This window comes from Anser brachyrhynchus (assembly GCF_964034855.1).
Source record: "Anser brachyrhynchus genome assembly, chromosome: 10".
Taxonomy (NCBI): domain Eukaryota; kingdom Metazoa; phylum Chordata; class Aves; order Anseriformes; family Anatidae; genus Anser; species Anser brachyrhynchus.
Window position 1 is genome coordinate 15,760,783 of NC_137705.1, and position 16,921 is coordinate 15,777,703.

The 16,921-nt window shown below is 41.3% G+C and overlaps 1 long non-coding RNA gene across 1 annotated transcript in view; it reads left to right on the forward strand.

The window, feature by feature from the left end:
• Window positions 1-406: 406 nt before the first annotated feature.
• LOC308200533 overlaps window positions 407-16,921 on the forward strand; it is a 29,871-nt gene continuing 13,356 nt past the window's right edge. The window contains exons 1-3 of the long non-coding RNA XR_013955675.1: window positions 407-7,320; window positions 9,232-10,020; window positions 11,397-11,457. This is a non-coding gene — a long non-coding RNA (uncharacterized lncRNA). The remainder of the gene's footprint in view (window positions 7,321-9,231; window positions 10,021-11,396; window positions 11,458-16,921) is intronic.

The window sequence follows — 16,921 nt, forward strand, 5'->3', positions numbered from 1 at the left end:
ATTTAATATGATCTCCAACGTTTTTGCTTTGGAGGCTTTTATGCAAATTCCAAGTCACTACTTAAAAGTGCAAGTATTTACATATATATATGAAAATCTGGCTGTAATTTTAATTTTGCAGTCTGCATTTCAGAACCACAGTGGGTTGGTAACTTCTATAAGAGACTTACTCCTGGTTTTTGGAGGTATGTGGAAGTATTTCTTCCTGATAAATTTCTAGCTATGTATTTACTGAAATTTAAAATATACATATTTTTGAAGGTTTTGAACATCAGTTGTTGTATTTTAGAAATAGGGCAGTTCTAAACTACATTTACCCTCAGCCAAAATGGCTGCTGTGTTTTGAGCTCACAATACAGCAAATCTTAACCTTTCTGAGGCTTTTGGAGCATATAGTTAACCTACGGTTATCCCCACCCAGTTAAGGGCAAACTTGCATATGAAGATCGAAATTGTAGACAGGTTCTTTCTCTTTATTTTCCAGTACTAATGATGCTTGTGTGGGGTATACAAATATATAAAATCAAAGGATTGCCCTTTTTTTATAAGCTGAAACAGCAGCTCTGTCTGTCCTCTTCCGTCCTACAAACCTTCTACCTATCTGGATGTTTTTATCATGGAGAAAATCGGAAGAAATACAAACTTTCCCCACTGAGCTTTAAAGACGTCCAGTGAAATAAACAGTCCTGCTCACCAGAGAGTTAGCCTGAGCAGGCACATTTGAAAGGTTATGAACTAAAAAAAGAAAAAAAAAAAAAGTAAAGTCCTAAATTGGATTGCTGGCAGCAACTCCTCGTGTTTCACTTAAGCCAGTTTAGTTAAAATGATTTTCTTTTTTGTTTGCCAGGAAAAATGAGATGCTTTGTTTAGGTTCATTACCTCTAATATTTTATAAGTGGGTGGGTAACAAGCTCTGCTCTTTTTTCTATGTACTACACTCCTAGATGAAAGCATCCTTGCCTGGGACGTTGCCATTTTGCTCCTATTTGGATGCAGAGCATCCACTGTTGTGTGCAGACTCTTGCAGAGATTGCATTTGTATGTTCTCGTTGAGATCTTTGCTTGGTTTTGCAGCTTCAGCAGCTGCACTGCTTCTTGAATATGGGGGAAATGCTTTTTTTTCCGCTTGCCTTTATTCTTTGCTTCTCATTGTTAGGCATAACTATGATTTTTCTCTGAATAAGGGCAGACTAAAGCACAGACATTGTGTCTGTGATTTCTGGTCCAGATTCCCTAATGCCTATGGAGACTTAAAAGGTGGCATTAGATGTGACCAACCTGTCCTAATGGGTACAATGGCCAAAATGGCCAGCGTTGCTCACTTGCATGGACTGAATTGTCCACACAAGTATGCCTTTAAGTATGTCCACAGCACACAAATATTCTGCATCAGGCTCTGCCCTGTTTGTCTCCTGCCTGAAACTTGCCAGCTGCTCAGTGCCAGGGCATAGGCGTATGCTTTGGGATGCTCTTCAGTAAGGACTTCTTTCACACAGCAACACAGTGCTTTGCTGTACGCAGGTCGAGCTCAGGCATTACTAAAGATCTGTAACTTGTGTCAAATCCTCACTAACTCGTGATTTTTCTGAGGAAAATGAGCATGTTTAACTTTGCTCCTGCTTTCCTCATCTGTCTCTGATTTTGTGCGTGCACTGCCACACTGAAGGCTGTGGGTCCCTGCAGTGCTGCTCGAGGGCAAAAAAGTGTTGGATGCACTTTGCCACGTGTGCGCCAAGGAACATTTGGCACACAAAGGGGTATTGGGATTTTGGGCTTATCTCATTTTAAAACAAAATAATTGAGACGACAACGTTTCGTGAGAAATGATGGAGGACTAAAGAACAACACCAGCTGAAAGACTATGAGGAACCTGAGAGTGCTTTAAAGCACTCTCCTGGGCTAAGAAGTCCAGCCTCATCCAGGGTCTGTAAATAAGACTGTTACGTTGCTCATGGAACAGTACAACTAAACGTTCTGCAAAGCACAGGCTCAGTTTGGATGCTGGTATTATAACACTTTCCAGAAGGTCTTTAAAAGTTCTGTGAAGATGATGGAAACCCAGCAGCTTGGTTTCTTCCTGGTGCCTGCCCCACGCTAGCGCAGTAATTGCTGTGGCACAATAGAACAACTGAAGGCTGAAGCAGCCACAAGTCCTCCCCAGTTTTCATATGGTCCTGTTTCTTTATTAATATATATAAATATATAAAATAAAAGTAAAGCTGCTGCTTTAAGGGCTCTTTCTTTGGTTTTAGCACCCACTAAAATACTCCAACAGACTTCTAAAGCAGATGCATGTAGCGCTCTGTGGGTGAGGATAAAGCAAACCCAGATTAGTTGTACAAGGAGTAATCAGATGTAGAAACACCCCGCCTTTTCCCACTGGGGGGGCTTCAAATGAGCGGCAGTGCTCACAGCAAGCTGCATTACTGGTCACAGCCACCTCCTCCTTGGTTTCCTAATAGCAGTACAATAGTTAGCACAATACTGCCCATTAACATTTTATTTTATGTTCTGTATATTTTTATTACAGAAGACAATGGGGAGACCAGTGTGCTTGGCTAATCAGTTTAATTTATATCCAACACCACAGTGTTGCCATTATGTCTGGAGAACATACACAACATGGAACTGGGATCTTTCCGTTTTTTAGAGAGAAAATACCAGGTACATTAGGGGACATCAGTGAGAAACTTTGATTTTTAGAAACGGTTGCTCTATGCTGTCTGGAAAGTGAGAACATCCCTTCTAGGTATTTGTTCCAGCATTTAGAAACCGGTGGTCACCTGAAAGCTTTGACCCAGAAGGCAGAATGGATGCCAGTAGCTCAGTGGAGGCATGAAAAATGAATTGTCTTTTTCTCCCCAGAGGAGAGATCCATCCTGCTGGAGCTGGAGAATACTTGCAAACTCACAAAGCTCCTTTTCATTAGAGAAATAAAAGCCTCATCATCCCCAGAGCTCTTAATTAGGCACCTTTTGCCATTCACACAAATCTATGTCTCTGCTGTCAAGTCCTATTTGTTTTAAAAATTGATTCATTCATTTCAGCCCTTTTGTTGGGTGGCAAAAATGGATAGGCCAAATGAATCCAAACACTTTGTAAATTGTAAAGGTTTTAATATAATCAGTGCAGCAAAGCCAAGCTCAGAGAACAAGTGTACACCAATGCTTTAGTACAAAACACTTACAGAGCAATAATGAAAACCACATTCAAAGCAGAGAGGGCACCAGAGGAGAGGAAAAACAGCACATATGAAGTAACTAGCAGACGTATATGGTATTCTCGCATATATGGTGGATATTAATCTGTGCTGCAGGCATTATTTATCAGTTAGGAAAGGTCAAAAATGGAAGTGCTAGGTTGAATGCTTTTAGTTCAGGTTTCCTGATGAGGAATGGTTTCAATACTTAAAGGAGTTAGTTAGCATTTCTTTTTGTGACCTCCTAAAGAATAGTGACTTTTGGCTATTGAATATAAACTTATATTGAACTCAACTCTATTTGTAATCCTTGTTTTGAAGGATTTCTCCATTATGATAATATTCACTGATATGTCTGTTTGCAAGGTTTTTATTCACACAGGAAACAACTCCTCACGTACAAACAGCTAAGTGTATGTATGAATGCAAATATTTGCATATAAATATTTTCTCTTCATTATTTTCTTGTTTTAAAAACCTCAGTGAACGTTGAAGCAGGAATAAAACAAAAACCATTGGTAGTGGGAATTGCACGAAGTGTCAGAGATGTGTGGCTGGAGCTCATCAGCGAAGCCAAGCAAAGATGTTGCAAGCGTCACCATCTGGGAAGCTGAGCCTTCCGTGCACGTGGTTGCTAGCTGCTTTCCAAGCTTCAAAGGGTCTCCAGTTATCTCTATTTTCAGGTTTGGCTCATTATTTCAGGTAGTGACACTATATATGGAAGTTTTTTCACAGAATTTCATGTGAAGATGCTAGGTTTTCCAAAAGCTTTATTTTAGATCTAAAGCTATTGTATATATAGGGGGCTCGATGGCAATTATTGATCAGTGTGCTGTAGTTTGGAAGGGAAAGGGGGATACAGGCAAAGATAAGTATTTAGCTTACATGGACACTGTGTGTTCTGGGGAGAGAGAGTCTTTATTAAAGTCCAATGTGATTAGAGGAAAGAGTAATGTAAAGATCATTGATTGGAAGGCTTACAGAGGTTGTTTTCACATTGATTATCTGATTTTCTTTTCAGTATATGCATTTTTCTGTAAATGTGTTACCAGTTTGGGTGGTTGCTCACTGTACTTGTGTCTGTACAAATGAACTGCGAGAAAAGCCCAAAAGCCTTACCTTGTATGTACACAGAGGAACATAGACCATAGGATAAAAGCACGCTGTATCCTTGCAAACTTCCATCAGCCAAATTGCACTAATCATGGTGTCTCAGCTGTCACTGTTGACTTTTCTTCTTTTTTTTTCTCCACCTGTTAAAGAAATCGCAAAGAAAAATATCAATGCATTGGAAATAGCTTAAGAAATTATGAAAATCTCACCTATCATGTTTCTTTACCCATTTGTTGTTGCTGGTGGGATTACATGAGATCCAACACAAATACCTTTATTTAGTTAAATACAGTATAATTTACTTTTGGGTTCCTTTTTCAAATATAATTATTTTATTTATTGAAAGTTGGAATTTCCATAACCACCCTGAGAGCCTTGCTGACAAAGCAGTGTAAGCAAATTGTCTTAGAGGCACTCACTTCCTAGAAGACTGAATCAAAACAGGATTCATCAAAGGAGTTCACACAAGAAAGAGCTTTGCTCTTTCTCACATGTAGACAGTGCTTGCAATGCCCAGCTTAGATTACTGGTTTGTATTTGAGGCAGATCAGAGCATAGACATTGCCAATGAGGCCACTGCAGTGACAGGTGCTCTTAGCTTCAGCTTTCATACACGATTTTTGCCCAAGATTATGAAAGTTCTTGCAGTCTGTGTTTTGATTGTAAAGAATGGAGGTGCTCCATGGGCAAACTCTGCATTTGCTATGGATTTGCCAGAATTTGCTTCGAGCTACCTTGAATAAAAACACCAAAAGTGTTAAACATCAAGACATACTGAAGCTGTGCTAACCCAGCAGACTCACCCTTGAGACTTAACTTATTTAGTTTCCACTGTGTTAAAAATATACTTGGGTCTGCACCTGCAAAAATTCAGAGTGAAACTCTACTCAGAAAAGCAGTTTCCATCTCATAGTGTATCAGGGCCAGGCATCTGGTGGTGTCAAAATGAAAATGTGACACTTTGTGTTTAGCTAGACCTGAGACGAATTGTGAAAACTGCTCAAGCTTGGGAAGTTTTATACGGTTTGGGAAGAGGATGAGCTGCTGAAATGCTCAGCTTAGCTCTAGCAGCCACTGCGGATCTCAGGAATGTGTAGCGCAATGCAAGTTTAACAAATCCCAGGCCTGAGAGAGAAAAGGTGTTGGGGGAGAATATGATGAACCCTGCAAAGCCTGAACTGCTTCTGTCTTGTTTGTGTCTGAGCATTGGACTGCTCCAATGAACCCCTAAGTAACTGGCAAAACTGTATGAAAATCTGCAGCTGATTTGCTTTGCCAGCCCATTTGTCCACTAACAGAATCGCTCCATTAAAGGTGACTTCAAGGTGCAGGGTTTGACCAAGGTGTCAGTTTTTAGATTTTCTTCAAATTTTGAGTATTCAACACAAGGTTCTGTTTCAGACCTCAGTACATGACAATTTGGACCTGTGTTTTCACCCCTCTGTCTGTGACTGGGGCGTTCAGGTTGACCTGCTGGGAACCTCCCTCCCCGTGGCAGGAAAACACCTGAGAAGGGTCTGAACTCTGCTTTTCCATTTTCTGTCGTTTGGCTCTGCATCCAGACATGCCCACAAAATCCAGCTGTCAGGTTTTGTGCTGTTTGCTGTTCTTCTGAAGCTCAGGCGAAGCACTTTGGCTACACTGCTTCCAGGGGCTACGCACAACCTCTGTACGCATCACCCCCACCTCCGTTCTCCCGTTGGGTTTGGGACGGTGGCTCTGGGCCCAGCTGGCATCAGAGGCGCAGAGCAGTGCCGTGTGTTACGCTCAGCCACCCTGTGCCCCCCAGCTGCACAGGGGCGCCGTTCCCCAGGCTCCCACCTGTGTGCGGGTGGTTGCATGGCTCTGGTGCGTGCAGACAGCTGTGCTACAGCTGGTGCTGCTGCTCCCCTGAGGGCCCGTCACGCCAGGGAGTCCTCCAGAGCGGTGAAGCTACAACCGCATCTCCTTAGTGTGCCAGAGCAGCCTTCCAGGCTTTTATAAACCACTGTAGTATCAGTAGGATTCTGGTTAGAGGGCTGGGGGTCCTGGGCACCACAGAGTGTGTGGGCAGAGCCTGGGGGTCAGCCAGGCCCAAACCCTGCTAGGCCCGAACCCCACCACGCTGCTGGCTCATGACAGGAGAGCTCTGCCTGAGCCATAGAGAGGTGGCATTGACAAGCCTCTGTTTACATCATTTCAGTTCAGTGAGCTCCAGTACTTATTGACAGGTCTAATTACCACCAGGTCTAATTACCACCACTATTTTAGCATGGGACAATATCAAAGACCCCCAGAGCCACGTAGATTTTGCCTGGAACTTTAGCAAGGCAGAGAAGTGGAAGATGTCACTGATAGTATCTCACAGAAATAGTGAGTTGTGAGATTTGCTGACACGTATCAGATATTTGTTGACATTCCTAAAAACAACCAAACAAAAATTTGTTAATGTTCAATTAACCAAGTTGGAGCAGGAAGGAAGATGTGTTAGGGAAGAGAAAACAAATGCTTCCTTTGCATAGAAATTCAATTACATATTAAAAACCACCACAAACAACAATATTCTTTCAAATAACTTTCCATTCTGCCTACTTAGGACAGCAATATAATGCAAGGCCCTGTAATAGCGGGAGAAAGCTGTTGCACAAACATGCAAACCTCCTACACCGTTTCAGTTAAACAGAAAGTCCAACCTAGTTTTGAGTCCAGAGCTATAACCTGGGGCCTGACAGTAATTCTGCAGGTGTGTCTGTTCAGTGCCTTCTTTGTTAATCACTGATGAGACTTATTTCGTTTTCCAGTAGCACCAACAGTCCTTGAATGGCTCTGGCAGCTCCTTCATGTCAGTAAGCAACTGCACAGACTCAAGAGACTCCCAGGCTGAAGATGACAAAAGAAAGGATGGCAGAAAGTGCCATATAGCCAAGGAAGGATGAGCAGACAAACCATTGCATCCTGTCTGTGTTGCTGTCCTGTATCACTTGGGCTGAGTCGCGTAGGATGCCGTAGGCATCACTCCTCTTCTTCAGGCAAGTAAAGGCAAAGTGCTAATTGAAGGATTTTATTTTTTTTTTGCTTCTTTCAATTTGCTAACAGTAAAAGCAAATGAAAAAACGGATGCATTTCTGGGGTAGCACTTCCAAGTATAGCCCATTCTGTCATGTTTGTATAGGCTGCAACTGGCTTGGTGTGTCAAATCAGACTGTTGAATAAAGACATCAGTAGTGCCCTCAGCTTGAGTGAGAAGGGAGCTGGCACCTTGTCCCTGGCAAGATCCTCATCTTAGACCAGAACAAGAGCTTTAACTGCAGCTAGCAATAGACAGGAGTCCTTAAGTACTTGGTCTCTTGGCCATTAAAGAACTGGTGTTCTCATAATATTTTCCACTGGTTGCTGCCTTAAGCTTTGGAAGTCCAAAGTTAGGACTCAGGGATGGGATGTGGTGGAAGTTTCAAAGGATGCAGTAGTCATCCTATTTTTTGCTAAGTGTGTAAAACAAGAGATCGTAACTCTGGTCAGAGGAAGGAAGTTATTGTCAGACCTAGGTACTGAAACTAAGTAGATTTACACATTTTGAAGTTTCAGATATTACAACCTCCTGAACAATTCATTGATTCAGGGTTCCTAAAATAACGGAGGAATAAAGCACAGCCTTGGTGAGGAACAGGTACAGTCTGAGACCCTGCAGATGTGGGAACACAGCCACAAGATGGTGAGGGTCCTAGGTGATTTGGACCCACTGCCATCCCCATTACTGCTTTAAAACAGACTTTCTGAAAACACCCGTGTTTGGAAGAAGCAGCTCTGTGTTGTAAGAGAGCTGCATTTTTCTGGCAAACACTATAACCGGCTCTAAGACACCAGAAATTGCTAAACTCACATGTATTGAGAAAGACGGTGAATTACAGATGTTTGCAGCCTCACGTGGAAAGAAAATTGCAGGATTCATTAAGCAGTAGCTGGAGGAAGTGTGTATGGATGCTTCAGAGACCTCTTGTGCAAACAGACAACACCTTAACTCATAGACTTAGCAAATTAACTTTGTCCTTCAGCAATGGCTTACTTAACTTTTTCACTGTCATCACAAATGCCACTGAAACACCCTCTGAAATTACTTTTTTTTTTCTTTCTTTTTCCTTTTGTAGAATTGAGCCTAGTACCTTTTAGGACCTTCCCCCAAACTAATAATCTCTTTCAGCGTCTCACTGGATTTAGTGGCTGGCCCTGTGGCTGGGTTCTATCTTGTAACTTCCAAAATCTGACGGTTTATTTTTTTCTCAGTATTGCACCCTATTATGTACCAGGTAGTACTTAATGGACCTGTCTGCATGCACTTGATTTTACCCCTTCCTTTTTTATTTTATGAATATCTGAGTCTCGATGGCATTTATTATAACATGAAATACCTAGTTCAGCAGGTGCAGCATCACATGGTACCTTCCTTAATAGCTGATGCATTTCCTAAATTCATTTTAAAGTTTATAAAATGTGTGAAACAAATGAAGAGATCCAGTTGACTACAAGCTTTTCTGTCCTGACGCATCACAGCACTGCTCACTGTCAAAAAGTGCGTCAGAACCTGTGACCGCCATCGCATCAAATACCAAGACAGTCAGTTTTACAAACCATGAAATGTCCAGGCTCACTCAGGGAGCCTGTAAGACGTTTGCTTTTCATTTACTTCGTGCAGAATTCATTATATTTCATATGAGGATTAGATTCTATACTAGTTAAATATATTTGACTCTACTGATGACAACTGCTATCTCTAAGTCTTTTTTTAAAAGTACCTTTCTGCATTAGCAATGTTCACATCTAGCCCTGCCTTATTAAACTGTCTCCATCTTATTTCCTTGTTACCTAGTAGTTGTTGGCTATTAATGCATAAATGGATACTTTACTTCATTCTTTTATTTTTAACCATTTGATCATTTGTCCAGGAGGTGAAAGCATGCCCCCTCTTGCTGTGCAGAAAATGGGCTTCATCAAGCATTGGCTGTCTGTATCTGTGGAAGCCCCTGGAATGGATCGCTCTTCTGAGGCAAATCTCTTACAGGGAAGTGCTGTCAGCAGGATCTCCAAATCAAATTAGAAAACCTCCATGGAGGAGGGCATTTAAATAACCAGCTCTGTTGGTCCCTCAGTATGTGCTTGTCTGTGAAAGCTTCCAAATGGCACAGTCCTTCGAAAGCATTCTCCATTCTGCATGGAAAGCTGCACAAACTGGGACCATGTTATACAATGTCCTGCATGAGCCTGGCGGAGGGTTGTTTTGAGGAGAGTGGCTTCTAAACTGCTGCTTTTGAAGATTACAGAGACCTACTCTAGCTGTATTGCACCAGTACCTTTCTGGAGCTACTAAATTGCAAATACAAGGAATGACTGGATAAAGCCCCTGAAGCTGCTGGACACCTGTGGTCCGTACCCTGCATGGAAGCTGAGCTCATTCACAGGGGCTTCTCTTGCCACACCTCAACCATGCAGCATCCAGGGCTTCCCTCTGCTCTGGTTCTTTCCCCAACTTACCCACTGCCTCTTCCAAGTCCTGCATCAGTCTGTCCTCACAAGAAGAGCTGTCCTGAAGTAGGTCTTTCTCCTTATGTGTGGGACCTTCTGATGCTCAGCAATGACAACAGAGTACCAGACTTCTTCCCAGGACAGCAACGGATGTTGAGAGCACATACAATAGAGGCTGCTACAAGCAAGTAACTTAAGAACAGGATGAGGAGGTAGGACAGATGAGTCAGACTGAGCACACACTTTGTTCTTGGGAACTTGTGCCATTCTTAATGTGTCTTCTAACTTTCTGGAGTCAGTGTCTATACTTTTGATTTGTCCAAACTGAATCAAGGAGCTGGATGAGCTGGTATAGAATCACAGAATTGTAGGGGTTGGAAGGGACCTCAAGAGATTATTGGGTCCAACCCCCCTGCCAAAGCAGGTTCCCTAGAGCAGGTTGCACAGGTAGGTGTCCAGATGGGCCTTGAATATCTCCAGAGGAGACTCCACAACCTCCCTGGGCACAGGTGGTCATTCTCAGAAGGAAGAGGCAGTCGTGTTCAAGCTTTCCCTGACCTGAATTCCTGGTTACAAGGCAAAGCAGTTTCTTAACTGAAAGGTAAATGTCAAAAGATACTAGGATTCAATTATTTCTTATTTCCACATATCAAAGGGAATTAAGTGAGAGGGGTTAAGTGGATAAATGTATCAAGTATACCAGCAGTGAAAACGATATACTCTCTTTCTACAACTGTAAACAATTACCACTGTGTGATTTGGAAACTGTCAATTAGCCCTAACCACAGTGAATCAGAGCTGCTTTCTGGTGTAATGAAAATAGAGCATCTTACTGTCACATCAGTATAGATTGCATTAACCTTAATGACTCCTGTAAGGCTGAACCTTGCCTTGGCAGACAGATTGAGCACTCTGCATTGTAAGCTTTGTCTTTAACTTACCTTTGTAAAACTTTCATTGATTCTCCTCCTATCTAAACTAGAAATACAGAAATTGTCAGGTTTGAACAGACCACTGGTGCAACTAATTTGATTTTTTGTTTATAATTGTAACCAGTGATGGATGAATTCAGGGAAAAAAAAAAAAGAAAAAAAAAAGAATAACCCATCCCTTGCCCCTTCCCCACTACTCTTTTCCCTTTTAGACCTCCCGTAATTTTTTTAATTAAGTGTGATGCAATGCCATGGAGCTTTCTTTACCCCCAGTTGATGACAAGTTTAGGTACTGAAATGGAAATATTAACAGCTCTTGTATGTTTGAACTCCCTAGTCTTACCAGAGATATTATTCCTGCTAGTGTAAATGTCAAATCCCCATTTGGAAATAATTCTTCTGTATTCCTTGTGTTAAGTAGATTATTCTGAGAAGTTTCCAAATTCATTTCCAGGAGCCTCCTTTTTTATTGTTGAATGCTTCCTTTCAGTGGAAGAAAATGTAGATAGGACCATGTTGCTCCGTGAGCACAACCATCTGCCACATCTCCTCTTTCATTAATTCCTGGTCAGATTTTTTTTTGGTGAATTTGATAGTAGATCCTCTTAGATTTATCCCAATGTAACAAAATCTAACCACTTTTCCTTTATTTGCAGGAAATCTGTCTCTTCGTATTGCACGTAGATAAAATTGCTGACTGTTCATAGGAAAAAAGATGTAAGTCAATCTCTCAGCTGGAATAATTTCTTCTTGATCTAACTGTTGGTATAGCTTTATTGATTAGCTTCTCCAAAACATCTGTTGGCTTTAGGTTCCCAACCTGTGACATATTGAAGTGATTTTGCTGCGGGGGCAGTTGCTCTGCACTTCAAAATCGAACCCACTGGGATTTCAAACTCAGCATTCTGAAATGAAAGTGCCAGAAGTTAATTACTTTTTGTATAAAAATCTGATATGGTTTCAATTTTGGAGATATATTAGTCCTACTTAGCTCATACCACGTCATGCTTTGTTTTAACTGAGTCTCTACCAAGCTTCAGAATAGTTCAGGTATTAATACAGCAAAGACACTATTCTTGTGAACCTCATTACTGGATGATTTTTTTTCCAAAGCTCTGTTGTTGGTGTTCAGAAAATATACATTATCAGCTTGTTTGTTTTGCACATTTGCAAAAATTTGTTTGCTTATGAATTAGGAAAAAAAGCTCAGAAATGTTTTATTCCTGATGGCTGCAAGTACCACAACCTGCTACAATATAGATTAGAAGGTTGCAGCTGTACTTGAATTCAAGCGGGAAAAGAGTCCTTCAAGCTGTGAAGTTAACTGGGAATCTCTGAGTAAAGCATTCTCCTTTTCTCCTGTGAAGCTGGAGCACGCTGCTGGCATCTTGCCACACAGCTTTCCAAACCTAGCTATCTTTGAATAGTAGCTCCAGTGCTGGCAATGTACTGTAATATTTTTTACAATTCAAGTTTAACTACTTTTCCTATTTTTATACCTTGCATTGGTATGTGCAAAAGCTTCTCATTCAAGTGGGAAACTAGAAGATGAATGAGTAAGAATGAAGCAGTCAGCAGGTTAACCTGGCAGTTCCCAACCAAAGGGAAAATGTTTAAAAGTTGAGCCTCCTAACCTAATACGAGGATGGACAAGAGAAATTGCCACAAAGACCCCACTCATGGGAAGCTGTAGGATGGGCAGAAGATTTTTTGGACAGTGACAGAAGGCCTGAGTGAATCTGAAAAACAAGTGGATTTGGGGAGAATGGATAAAAAAACAAAAGCCAAAACTGTTGCTAAAGTTTCCCTCACTGAGAACTATTAGAAATATAATTACAATAAATCAGGAGGCAAGGGCAGAGGTTAGTACAGAAGATTTCACTAAGGCTAGAACCTTTTATTTGAAATTCAACCTGTATTTAGAGCATGGATGTGTGTGTGCACAAATGTGGGACTGTACCCTCTAATGTTTCCTGGCACTGCTGGAGAAGTAGATTAGAACATGTTTTTCTACAGAAATATCCTCTGTTTGCTGTCAGCAGTTGCACATCCTTACTCTCCAGGTCAAGTGTAGGGAGCTCTTCTGAGTCGGTGTTCATTTGTAAGACAGCAGCCAGTCCCACAAACTTGTTTTATTTAACCACTCCAGAGGCCAGGATTCAGCAATTCAGATGTAGTATTAGATATGCACGTGTTTGATTTTGCATGGTATAGAAACTGCTTCATGTTTGCTTGTAATGCAGTGATGTCCTATGTATTTTGGAAAAAAAAAGAGAAGGTAGATGGTAACGGAATACAAAATTTGCATTAATCTCATTTATCACAGAGCCTGACCCCAGGATTATACTGCTCCTTCACGGCATTAATAGCAGGGTTTTGAAGTTCTCAGCTTTGAACCATATATTTGTTTTCAATCTCCTGTACTCTTTCAGTCTTGCTCCTCTTCCCTTTATAGAGTAAATCAAATAGGACATATCTAAACCTTTAAAGGTTTCCAGATGTTTCTTTTATTAGGTTATTGGGAGGCAATAACTTTCAAAGGGCAGAAGAGTTTTGGTTATCAGGGGAATTTAATCAAAACAAATGTGAGTTGAAGGGGGGGGGGAGGGTGCTGCAAGAAGCCAACATCAGCTCCATGCTGGGAAGCAGGAGGAGAGCAACATGTCAGAGTTAAATCCAGATTCCCCTTGTGTGGGGACCGGCTTGGGCTCGGACACATGCACTACCTACATGAGGCCAGAAAAACATGATAGGGATGCTGTGATATACATCTGACTGAAAGATGCGGCCAAAAGATTTTTTTGGCAGGCTAAAGAACATGAACATTGAGAGGAAATAAAATATAAGTTGAAAATGAGAAATAAAGTAAAAGAGGATTTTATTTTTTCCTCATTACCTCTCTGTAGAGACAGGTTTTCTTCCGAGAGACTGCAAGAAGACTGTAAGACTTCTGCTGTACATTAACTCCTTAAAAGTGTTTTAAAGGCAGAGCTCAGAGTCTGGCAGAACCTGAGGTTTTCCTAAGCTTAAGAAAAGCAGCAAGGACTCAGCTTGCAGTGGGGTGGCTCCAGGTTTGCTCCCAGGAGGTACTTCCCAGCTCTTCTGTTGTATTCTCCTGGCAGGGGTGTTGCTGAGATTACTGAGGTGGTCCCACCTAAGAGGTTATGTTGCAGCATGTCTGGGTTAGCTCCTGCATGATGCATAACGAGGGGCTGCATCTTTTTGTTGTGCTTTCAAGTCTGTTGCCTTTATTAAACTTAAAGAATCTCTGGAGAAGAGAAGGAAAGTAAAATCAAATGCATTTCTAAGTAAAGCAGAAAGAACTTGCTGTGCTAGGGCTATGTGTGGTCTCATTGCAGTGCAAATCAAGTTGCTGTGATGTTTGCAGCTCATATCTGAGGTTATTGGTTCTGAGCTCATGTGGATTAGAGAAATAGTGTCATGGATTTCTGTTTGTTTATTTCTTTCACAACTCTTTACACTAGCCTCTGTGTTTTGCACTGTGGGATAGGAAGAGTTTACTAGTGCATTAGCTATTTTGGTTATCATGGTTTAAGCCAGCTAACTGTAGAGTTCAGTTAGTGCAGCCATATCATATACGTCATGTGCATTACTGGGATTCCTTCTTGCTTTGTCTTCTTGGTAAATCATGTCTCACTGCTCTTAAATTCCACTGTTCCATAGACTATCCTCTTGGACCAGTGCTTTCATCAGTCAAAACCAAGTGCATGATGGCTGAACTGCCACTTGAACAGGCAAAAAAACCTGTTGCTTAAAGAGGTCTCTTTTTTTTTTTTTTCTTTTTCCTAATATATCTTTGTACCTGTTTGCATCTTCTGCATCTTCAGTGAAGGAATCTAAGGAAAGAATGACAACATGAGCACTTTGCTCCCTGCCATCTCCTTTTCTTTGTCTGTAGCTCAGTGTTTGTCCTGCTCATAACCCAGTTTCTAGGCTTATAAACAATCAGAATTAAGCAGCATTTCTGTGTGGCAAACCTCTGAGGTCACTAGAAAGACAAGGAAGATAGAAACAGCTGCTTTCAGTAACTCAAAAACTCAATTCTGAATAAATGAGGTGAGGTTTACAAAGACTGAAGTTTTCTGTTTAGAGAAAAGGTTTCAAAATTAAGAGGTTAAGGTTGAAGAAAAGGTTAGCCAAGGCTTACTAGAGCTCAAGTTAAGCACTGCCTTTACCATGTCAGCCAGCTGAGATGGATCGGTTGGGAGTTGGAGTCAAGTGGTACAGGGATCTCCCATAATTTAAACACAGTTTCTCTCTTGTGTCTGTACCCTGAAGTAGTGTCCCTGGAGGGGACACTGCAGGCCTTGTGTCTTCAGCCACTTTAGCATGTCTGAGAGGGGTAACAAGAGCTGTGTCTTAGTCCCTGCCAGCAATTAATCGCTGCTGAGCTGCTCACCTGAACTCCTACCAGCTCCCTGCTGCTTGGAGATGCTGCTGGTCCAACCCGCAGGCTGCCTGCCTGGGAGATCTCCTAATGCTGCAGCTGAGTACTGCTAACAGCAAGTGTGAGGTTTTCCCATTTTCATTAGTCTGATTCTCACCTTCGTAGCTGTACTACTGAAGTACTCACTGCAAAAATAACAAACTTTTGTGAAGAGTTTGCATTGCATCTTGTAATTTGTTAGCCTCCTGAGAGATAACAAAGTGTTCTGTGACTATTCAATAGCCATAAAAATCTATGAAGAAATGTGACTACCCCAAAGTCCAGCAACTTCTTTTGGGTATAAACATATTTCCATTTGCAAAATGTTTATGCAGCTCTAGAACATTTATTTGCAAGATACAGGCTGCTTCCATAGCACCCGGAGTACCTTAACATTGGCAGCACTTGACTATAACTGCTTGTATAATACAAAGATAACATCAAATTAAGACCTAAGTTAAGTAATTGAATTATACCACCTAAAATTTATGAAGGAAACAAATTTCAGTTACACCTGTGTGTTTGTAGATGATGAATTTTCACTTGTTAACCATAAATGTTCACAGACAAGCTTGTGCACTCAACCAGTGAGAGAAGAGAATCAATGTCAGCCCTGAGCAGCAGCTCAGATTTCAGATATTCACAGCTTGTAAAGTCAAACTTGTGAAGTTTAATTGACCAGTAATAATTTGAGGACATAGTGATCTCTCTGTGATTCATATGCAGAGTGCAATGGGGTAATTCACTGGAAATTATTTATTCCACTTTAGAAATTACAGAACATTTGCAATGGGGCTGTGCGTTTGCTAAAATCTTAACTTAATTTACTCACTAACAGTACATGATGTTCAACTGGAAAAAGAGCAGCAATTAGGAACCTGCTTTCATGTAATTCCCTCCCACCATTACTCTTCCAAGTAGTTTTTAAAATGTCTGACCTGGATATCAATAAGCCCATACCTCTTGCTACAGCCACGTGTTGTTTTTTCTGTAAAGGAGAAGATTAACAAGGGATCCGTGATCTCTTTTGCCTCTGTGACTTTCAAGTACAGAGCAGAATTAACCTGTGATTCTTGCCTCTCTTTTTCTGCTTAGACCAGTGAACTAAATGCCAATTTTTCTTGCTCAACTGCCAGTGAATATTTGCTGTAGTTTTTCCTTTAGAGCCTTGTCCCTTTGGCAGAGCTGGGAGTTTGGCTCATCCAATTTCAGTGTCATTTTCTGTAACCTGTTGCAAAGCCTTGCTCTTCTCTGTGGTTGTTTAATGTTACGAGTCTCTGGAAATGACAGGCAGGAATCAGGATTCAGGGAGGGGGGGGAAGTACTTCTGGACAAATAAGACAATCTACAACCCCCCAGATATTGTGAGTATTGCATTCAAGAATGTAGAAAAATAGCTAAATGAGTGTCAATAGGAAGAAAGGCAAAAGTGAAGTGAACAGAATTTAGAAGGTAAGTGACATTTCAGTCCTGTTTTTAAACTTATACCTTGATTTCATTCTAAAATCTGCATATTGTGTATGAAAATTACCACTGGAGTAAATAAAGTCTTTTGGAGGAGTCGGTCATGACGTACAGATCCCACGTGAAATACTTCATTGTCGTGCATGTAATCTAGCCTTCTCTCGGTGCCCAGATTTACCACCTTCCAAGCCCGTTGAATTAATGGCACATCAGTCAGCGGCCCTTCACCAGCCAACAGGCCAGGTACCTCTGGCTATGTTTACTAAGCCA